Genomic DNA, 10,343 nt, shown 5'->3' with positions numbered 1-10,343 from the left:
CATATTGTTTTGCTGTTGCTTCTGTTACTGTTGCTGTTTTGCAGTGCTGGGAATCACCCAGAACCTCACACAGTAAGGCAAATGCTCTACCAACTAAAAACCCTTATTTTCAAACCATTTTTTGAAGCATGGAAATTCAGCCCCTTCATTAACAAAGCTAGAGGCATCTCAAAGCAGTGCGGTGGAAGGCCTGGGGTCACCAGCCCAGAACCAGGACGCCCAGTTTCTAGAGTGGAAACCCTAGCACTAATTCTTTCCTTAATGTCTTGTAAATCCTTGAGTCCTATGACTTTTTTTAAATCTTGTTCTTTCTTTTCTTAATCTTCTTTGTCTTCTTTATAAAGTATTTTGCAAAACCCAAGCACAAAAATTTATAAGTCTATAACTGTACCTCATGATGTTTCACTAATAAAAAAAAATGATAAAAAAATAAATAAAAATAAAATAAAGTATTTTGCAACTGCCTTTTGATTTTTTATTGTGGGGTTGTTCAGCTTTTTTGTCTGTTTTTTGGGTTGTGGGTCACATCTGGTGATGCACAGGTATTTCTCCTGGTTCTGCACTGAGGAATTACTCCTGGCTGTGCTTGAGGAAACTATATGGGATGCCAGGGATTGAACCCAATGCCTACCCACTGTACTATCGCTCCAGCCTGAGTTTGTTGGGATTTTTTTTGCTTTAAAATCACTTTTATTTTTGATTATCAACATTTTAATATCATGACTATTTTTATTTATTTTATTTATTTATTTTTAATTTTTTTTTATTGAAGATCCATAAGCTTGACCATTACAAAGCTGTTCATGATTAGGTTTCAGTCATACCCATTCCTCCACCAGTGTACATTTCCCATCACTAATGTCCCCCATTTCCCTCCCACCATCCCCCAACCACCACCCCCCACCTCTATGGCAGGCACTTTTCTTCTTTCTCTCTATCCCTTTGTGCATTATGGTTTGCAATGCAGGTGCTAAGAGATCATCATGTTTGTTCAGGGCGTTCAGTATTTTTATCAAAAAGGTAAAGCTGGAGTAGCTTTTTTAATTGGGTGGCAGCTTTGGAGTGTGGACATGACTGCCAAGGCTTCCAGAGGTACAGGGAGGTGGGGAGGAGGGAGCCCATTCCGACCCCGAGGAAACTTGGAGATTTCAGTCACAAAACCTGATACCGAATTTTCAGCAGATTATATCTCCGTGAGATTCATCCTGAGAATAGTGGAGTTCAGCTGGGAACATGGCAGTGATTTTGGATTGTGGAAGCAAGTGGCTGCTGGAGGTTCTACTTAGGCTGGCACAGGCTAATTTGCTCCACTCTCATTTACCCAGATCTGTTCAGCCTTGCTACTGGAAGATGGAAGATGGGGGATCTGGGTGGAAGAGGCCCAGTCCCAATCCGAGCAGCTTTGGAGATCTCGGCCTCAGGTCCCGCACACCTAAGTTCCTCTGCCAGTTCCTTCATGTGTGAGGCTTGTCCAAGCGTGTGGCCAGTGGTCTTAAGCATGGCTGGTTCCAGAGGTCTTCAGCTACCAGGGCTCTGCTCAGGGCGGAGAGGGAAACTCAACCTGCCCCCCTCCAAGGGCCCCAGTGAGGACAGCCAGGCGTGGGGGCGCCCATCTTCCAGTAGTTAGGCATTACACCCACCAACTTCCCCCAGCGCCATGTAATCCCATCAACGGCCAAGACCCAGAGACTATAAAACCAAGCTCCCGGAAGTGACCGCTTATTGTCTAGTTCTCGCTCTCAGAGAACCCGGCAGGCTACCAAGAGTATCCTGCCGGCACGGCAGAGTCTGGCAAGCTCCCCATGGCATATTCGATATGCCAAATCCCAGTAACAATGATGGGTCTCATTCCCCTGACCCTGAAAGAGCCTTCAACGTGGCACTTGCTAAAATCTCAGGTGCCTGCTCAAGGAAATCAATGAACAATAGGATGACAGTGACAGTGACAGTGATACAGTTCAGCCTTGCACAGGTCTGAGATTAACGGAAGCTTTTTATCTCTTTCAAAATTTACTGATTGATCTTTGCAGTGAAGCCGATAAACGAGCTTGTATAGCTAAGCCAGAGGTGTTTTGCAGGCATGGCTTGCACATACCTAACTTTTGGCCACTTGTTCCTGAGTTTTGGGGTCCAGCCAGAGACACAGTGGCAATTTTGGGGTATCAGAAAGACTGAAGGCACCATCAGGCTGCTGATGCACTCACCCTGCAGGTGCAATTGACCTGGTGACAGCACTCCAGCCCCAGCAACTGCCTTTTGAGTCTGTTCTGGCACACTTTTATTCACTGTACACTGTCACCCCGTTGTTCATCGATTTGCTCAAGTGAGTGCCAGTAATGTCTCCATTCATCCCAGTCCTGAGATTTTTAGCAGCCTCTCTTTACTCATCCTTCCCAATGGTGCCTTATTGGAGGCTCCTTCAGGTCAGAGGAATGAGACCCGTTATTGTTACTGTTTTTGGCGTATCGAATATGCCACAGGGAGCTTGCAAGTCTCTGCCGTACAGGAAGGATACTCTCCGTCGCTTGCAGGGCTCTCCGAGAGGGAAGGAGAATGTCTATTAGACTAGATGAGGTCGGGAGCTTTGTTTTATAGGCACACTTTTATTACCTGTATAAATGTTAGTTTAGTTCTCACTCTTTTTGCTTTACAACTTTGCCCTGCATCTAGTCTTGATTTTTCTGTCAGTTGTTTTTGTTTGGGGACCACACCCAGGGGGTGCTCAGGGCTTACTCCTGCCTCTGTGGTCAGGGATCACTCCTGGAGAGATTAGGGGACCATATGGTGTGCCGGGGATCAAACCTGGAACAGCCACATGCGAAGCAAGTGCCTTACCTGCTATACTATCTCTCCATCCCCGCACAGTAGATGGAAGGATTGATGTAGGTTATATGCAAATACCAAGTTATTTAATATAAGGGATGTGGGACCTAAAACGGACACTTGACATGTCGCAAGTGGGCAAAATGAGAACAAAGAGTATAAACAGAACTTTGTGTGTTTTGGAGACCACACCAGCAGAGCTCGGGACTTAAACTAGCTCTGTGCCCGGTGGTGTTTAGGGGACTATGTGGGTATTGGGGATTGAACTAGGGTCAACCACATGCAAGGCAAGTTCCTTAACCCCTATACTATTAGTTCAGCCTTCAACAGGATTCTTATACTGTTTGAGACAGAATTTCTGATCTCTGGATTAACTGAATAGCTTTCCTAGACTACTGCAGTGTTGATGAATGTTTTTCTACTATTCTGAATGGTTCTGTGATATCCTTGAGTTAGTCAAATAATATTACTAGTCATATCTTGTCTACAAGTATTTCCACAAACGCTTGTATATAAATAGAACTAAAAGCCTGGAAACCCTAATTTGGGATCAGAATGGTAGCTTATGTTCTGCTGTGAAAAACATCAGGGTTTGATCAGGCAGATCTTAGGTTTGTAGCCATAAGTCAAGAGAACAAAGCATCCTAACAGATCTAAATAGGGTGGTCTAGCCCCATCATCTGGTCTTCCTTGGTTATGTGAGAAAAATGTAAGAGTTTCTAATGAGTGTTGATAAGTACGTAGGTGAAAAGACAAGGACATCAACAACTCAATAATCTGAAGGGGAAGTGACAAAAAACATTAAATTACTTGGGCCAGGAAGATGATGCAAGAAACGCAAGACCCAGAGTTTGATCCCCAGCACCACATGTCCCAGTACAACTGAGTGAGCTCTCCCAGGTTTGTACACTGAACTGCAGCACCCCACCCACCCCCCAAACTGCTGGGTTTAGCCCTATAAAACAAATTTTAGAGGTCTGTTAAAGATTGTTCTGCCTCCCCACCCCACGAGACCCCAAGTTATCGCCCACAAATGGCCTCTCTTGCTCCTGCTTAATGGCCATGATCCCAAAGACAAATCTCGAAACCCAGCGGCTTTTGGCAGAAATGTGTCTGGACCACGCAGTAGGTTACTGTTGCTGGGCCACCCCAGAGGGGAAAGAGTGTTGTCTCTCCGCCTGCTTCCCCCTGGTGGCTCGGTGGCCATCATCCTGCAGAGGCCATTGGACAGTCAGGTTTGGGCCCGCAGTGACGAGACATTTTGGGGCTCACGGGATGGGGGTGGAACCAGTCCTGTCCTCCCCACCCCAACGAGACCCCAAGTCATCGCCCACAAATGGCCTTTCTGGCTCCTGATCAAGCTGCTTAACGGCCATGATCCCAGAGACTCAGAAGCAAATCTTGGAACCCAGCAGGCTTTGGCAGAAATCCCTCCAGATTTGTGTTAAAATTTCGGAATTTCAAAATTGCGCAGCCACTACTGCAGCCACGTGAAATCATATGTTATTCATAACCAGCAATAGAAAACAAATTGTCTACTGTTGCCTTTTCAGCAGATCTGAGTGTTGGGGTAAAATCTCAAATAATAATGGTGGGTCTGGTGTCAAAATATTGAATGTGATCAAAGTCGAGAAAGAGTAATGTGGAAATCGTAACTAATCTAAATGCTAGGACAGGAGCTATAGATCTTTGAATTCTTAAGCATCTGGAAAACACCGTAACTATCTAGAGATATCCAAGAAACATTCAGTTTTTTTTTGTTTTGTTGTGCGTTGTTTTTATAATTTTTTTATTGACTCACCATGAGATAAAGTTACAAGCTTTCATGTTTGAGTTTCAATCATACAATGATTAAACACTCATGGGTTTTTCTTTTTTTATAACGGTGACAGAACTATCAATAGAAAAGTGATCAATCTTATGAGGCATTATATATTTCAAGACATTTCAGTGCTTTAAAATGTTAAATCAGTCATTTAAGTGCATTAACTACCATGATCCAGAGACCCACAAAAGAATCTCGGAAACAAGTGGCTCATCCAGGGATGTCTCTGGACCTTGTGCCAGGCTGCTTTCACAAGAATGCCTCAGACAGGAGCAGGCATTGTCTCTCCACATGCCCCAAATGAATCGCAGCAGCCTTGAACCTCCAGAACCCAATGAAAAACCCAGGTCCGCCCCTTCCCATCTCCCTGCCCTTCTGGGGTCTGGGCTGTCACGCCCACAAACTGCATCCAGGTGCCATTTAAGTGCATTAACGGCCATGATCTAGAGACTCACAAATGAATCCCAGAAGATGGCAGCTCACCACAGAGATGTCTCCAGATCCCAATTATTTAAAATTTTTCGTAGCTGCGTGATATCTCATGCTATTCATAACAAGCAATGTCACTGTCCTCCTGTTGTTCATTGATTTGCTCAAGCAGCCCCAGTAACGTCTCCATTGGAGACTTTGTTGTTACTGTGTTTGGCATATTGAATGCATCACAGGTAGATTGCCAGGCTCTGCTGTGCGGGCGAGATACTCTCGATAGCTTGCCGGGCTCTCTGAGAGGGGCAGAGGAATCAAACTCGGGTCGGCCATGTTGGCTGTGTGCAAGGCAAACACCCTACTGCTGTGCTATTGCTCCAGCCCATAACAAGCAATGCAAAATAAATTATCTAGTATCTGCCTGTGGTGGGCAAGCTTGAGTGGTAGTGGGAAAATTTGAAATAATGGTGGTAGGAAGGTGTAATGGTGGTGGGATTGGTGTTAAAATATTGAATGTAATAAATTACTGTGAACAATTTTATGAAAATAAAAAAATTCTAATTTTTTTTAAAAAGCTGGATCTTTCTTCATTTTAAAATTCATCTTCCAAGGGCTTGAGAGCTGGTGCATCAGGTAAGGCACTTCCCTTGCACACTGTTGACCCAGGTTTGATCCCCAGCATCCCATCGGTCCCCTGAGCAGGAGTAATCACTGAACATTGCTGGGTGTGGCCCAAAAGCAAAAAAAAAAAAGTTCCAGAATTATATATGACTACATGGTACCATGTCACATATAATTTATGCTCAGGAATAAGGAAAAGCAACTAATAAAAATATTAAAGGCCTAGTTACGTATAATTATCCAAGACAGCTGTCTTAGGGTATAAGTTGTATCCTTATGTTATTAAAATGACACATAGTCATAATAATTTACTTTTACCAGTCTGATCAGCAGGCTATCTCAGAACAGGACCCATAGTCCAGGTGTAAGACATGACTGCAGATGGGCAGAGATAGAACAATGGGAGGGACATTTGCCTTGCATGCAACCAACCTGGGTTCAATCCCCAGCACCGCAGAAGAGCTCCAAAGCCTCACAAGGAGTGATCCCTGAGAATGAAGACCTGAGCATCCCTGGTGTGGCCCCCAAGACAAAACAAAACAACAACAAAAATGCTACTAAAATATAAATCACAGGGCTGGAGCCATAGCACAGCGGGTAGGGTGTTTGCCTTGCACACAGCCGACCCGGGTTCGATTCTCAGCATCCCATATGGTCCCCCGAGCACCGCCAGGAGCAATTCCTGAGTGCATGAGCCAGGAGTAACCCCTGTGCATCGCCGGGTGTGACCCAAAAAGCAAAAAAAAATTTTTTAAATAAAATAAATAAAATTAAATTAAAATTAAATTAAATTTAAAAATAAAATAAATAAAAGCAAAAAAATATAAATATAAATCATTATTTTGGAAAATTAAAAAAAAAAGACTCACCTCAATAACACTAATACAATCACCATTCTCAGCATCCACCTCGGACATTAATGACTTCTTTTAGTTTATTCCTTCCCCCTCCCTTTTTGGGCCACCCGGTGATATTCAGTGGTTACTCCTGGATCTGTACTCAGGAATTATCCCTGGAGGTGCATGAGGAACCATATGAAATACTGCAGATCAAACCCAGGTGAACCACTTGCAAGGCAGGCGCTCTCCCTGCTGTCCTATCCCTCAGGTCACTGACTACTTCTTTGAAATGAGTCAATACATGTATACATTTTAACAGTGAGAGCTTTCTAAGCTATCCTCTAGGACTGAAGAGGTTCTGATTCCAGCAATATTGCATTTCTCTTGCTGCCTTTGATGAAAACAGTAAAGGACTAACTGAAGCACCAAGTGGGTGTGTGGACAAGACAAAGGGTATGTTCTTTGCCAGCTCAGAGAATGGATTTCCTAGACAATTCCAGCATGTGTGCAGCAGTCTCCCCACATCAACAAATCCTTGGACACAAGCAGATTAGCCAAGAATGCAACTCAGGGTCTGAGAAATAGTACAGCAGTTAGGGCCTTTGCCTTGCCTGCAACCTACCAAGGTTCGATTCCCAGCATTCCATAGATTCCCCCAAGCACCACCAGGAGTAATTCCTGAGTGCAGAGTCAAAAGTAATCCCTGAACTTTGCTGGATGTAACCCAAACAAAAACAAACAGAATCCAAGAATTCAACTCAATTCTTACATCAGATTCCTCAAGTCAGGGGCTCAGACTCGCACAGTCACCCTCTACTTTGAACCCTGGTTCTAAGCTCAGGAGCTTACTGTGCTTCTGACCAACCAACTATAGGGTGGATGTTCCCAAAACCCTCTCCAGCTGACCTCAGACTTCAGGTGTCCATCAAAAGCCCTATGGACTATGCACTTAACCCACTAGCTCTAAATCAGACGTTGCTAGGACTCACAGCTCAGCTGAATCCATTTGCTAGAACAGCTCATAGAACTCAGCAAAGCTATTGACTCACTGGAATACTGATTTATTATGAAGAATCAATAGCTAGAGGAACAGATACACAGGGCAAGGCCCCAGAGAAGCTTCTGATCTCGTGAAATTTAGGGCCCAGTAAATTAGCATGTGGAAGCATTTTGCATACCCAACCCAGCTCTCTGAGCCCTATCTTTTGGGAATTTTATGGCGGTTTCATTCCATAGGCAGATTAATCAAGTAATCTGAAGTCCCTCATGGTCTGCCATGGGAATGGAAGCTCCAATCCTCTGTTCACAGGGTTTGCTCGCTTGGAAACATGACCTCATCCATCAGTGCTTATGAAAAGCCACATCCTAAGAGATACCTTTATCGCCCTCACCACTTTAGCAATTCCAAGGGCTTGGGCAGCTGTGAGCCAGGAACTGGGGATGAAGACCAAATATGTGTGAGGAATCTATTTAGGGCTATGTTCACATATATGCTATATATGTAGGAATCACAGTGACAAAAACCCCCACTCTGAGTGTAATTAATTTGCTGGAACAGTTCACAAAACTCTGAAGAATAGTTTACTTCTGAATTAAAAGTTTATTGCAAAAGAATGTAACTCAAACGCAACAGATGGGAACAACACAGAGGGGCACAGGCTAGGGAAGGGACAGAGTGTCCAGACCGTTCCAGACCTGTCACCTGCCATTCCCACCAGCTTTCCCTCTGTGATCTAATATGAAAATGTGGAGATCAAGCAAAGACTGAAAGTGGGGAAGGAAAATGCATTGAACCTCAGGGAGTCTCAAGTCGGGGAGACCCCACATGTCTATCAGTCCAGAGGTTACCTACCCTCTTCTTTGGGTTGTTTTATCCTTTTGGTTTTTTCAGGTCACTCCTGGCAGCACTCAGGGGTTGCTCCTGGCTCTGTGCTCAGGAATTTCTCCTGGTGTTGCTCAGGGGACCGTTTGGGATGCCAAGGATCAAATCCAGGCTGGCTAGGTGCAAGACAACTGCCCTCCCCACTGCACTATCTCTTTGACCCCTTTGGGGGTGGTTATAGAGGCTTCATGGAGCAGGAGTAATTCCTGAGTACAGAGCCAACATGACTGGTTAAATCCTGCTCAGAGACCTGGAAGAATAGCTGAAAGGACCAACCCTCCAGTCACGTGGTTGGTTCCTGTTATTCCCCCAACCAAGTCACCATCCTTCTGGGCTTTTCAAAGCTCCCTGCATTCAAGGTATGCTTGAAAAGACCTGTTAGGGCTTAACAAAAGATGCCCGAATTGCTCCCAAGCTATTTCTGAACCTGAGAAGGAAGATTCCCCTGTAACTTGGTAACATAGATTGCAAAGGTTTTATAAGTTATATGCCAGACCTGTGGAGGAAAACTAAATATCGATTTCTTAACATAAGCCCTGGCATCACAGACATTCTGCAGGAGATCTCCCGGCAGTGCAGGTCTGGAAGCCTGTGAACCAAGAAACATTTGGAGAGACTACAAAGTCTAATCTGAACAGAGTCACCCGGCCACCCTGCTCAGTCGCTCCTCCAGGGATGACTAACCCTTGCCCAGCACACAGAGAGAACCGGAGACCTAGGAACTAGAGTCCTTCTACTTGACAATTCCCTGGCACAACGATCCCCAAGCCATGGTCATTCGGAGCAGCTTCCTAAAGTTACGATGGGCATTCTGCTTGCAGTCACCTTCCCCTTTCTTAGGACACATCATCTTTCTTTTACTTTACAGCTCGCCTCTCCCTGGAGAGCCCAGAGTTCTCCCTTGAATGCGTTCCATGCTGTAATAAATTCTCTTTGGTCTTCTCCTCAGTCTTTTCTGCAATCAAAGACAAGGACTTGGGCCCCAGGGACTGGCCTCTTCCTCCCAAGAGCATGACCTTGCCTCAGCCTGAGAGCTACAGCTGCCCGAAGTCACTGCAGTGACCGCCCAGGCTGCACGGACAGATCAATAGGGAGCTGGAGGCAGCGCGGCAACTGCCTACAAGAGGCCAGTAGGACCTGAGTGTCCACATGCATGTGAGCTCACAGGACTGTTTCAGCACGGACTTCCTAGGCACACACCCTGCTGTAAGCAACAGCCTGTGGGTCAGCCGGAGAGGGCTACTATGTACTTCCTCCTCCAGCTCTGTGGTCCATTTTCACTCTCGCTGTGCACCGTACTGTAACAGATTCCTGTTAGAGGCCCCAAATCCAGAATTGTTTTGTCCTTTTCATTTGCTATAACAACAACAACAGAAAAAAACAACATACGTTGCTGGAGTGATAGCACAGAGGGTAGGGCATTTGCCTTGCACGCGGCTGACTCGAGTTCAATTCCCAGCATCCCATATGGTTCCCTGAGCACTGCCAGGAGTAATTCCTGAGTGCAGAGCCAGGAGTAACCCTGTGCATCGCCATGTGTCACCCAAAAAGAAAAAAAAAAACATAGATTGGGTGTGACAAGAGCCATGACATAGAGGGTAGGGCACTTGCATGCGGCTGACCCAGGTTCCATCCTGGGCATCCCATAGGGTGCCACGAGCCCTGCCAGGAATGATTCCTGAGTGCAGAGTCAGGAGTAACCCTGCAGTACTGCTGGGTGTGGTCCAAAAACAAAATAAAACGAATTCACAGGTTGGGTGTGATAAACAACAGAAATGTATTATTCACAGATGGGCAAGCCCAAGACCAAAGTAATAGCCCCCTGAATATGTGGTGTGAAGATACCCCCTCAGAGACCACCGTCTTATCACTGGAACCTGAACCAACTTCATCCAGGGAAGGAATGAGAGCTGGGGGCACACGACCA

The sequence above is a fragment of the Sorex fumeus genome, unplaced genomic scaffold (assembly GCF_029834395.1).
Source record: "Sorex fumeus unplaced genomic scaffold, SorFum_2.1 ptg000024l, whole genome shotgun sequence".
Taxonomy (NCBI): Eukaryota; Metazoa; Chordata; class Mammalia; order Eulipotyphla; family Soricidae; genus Sorex; species Sorex fumeus.
Note: the sequence above shows the minus strand (reverse complement) of the source record.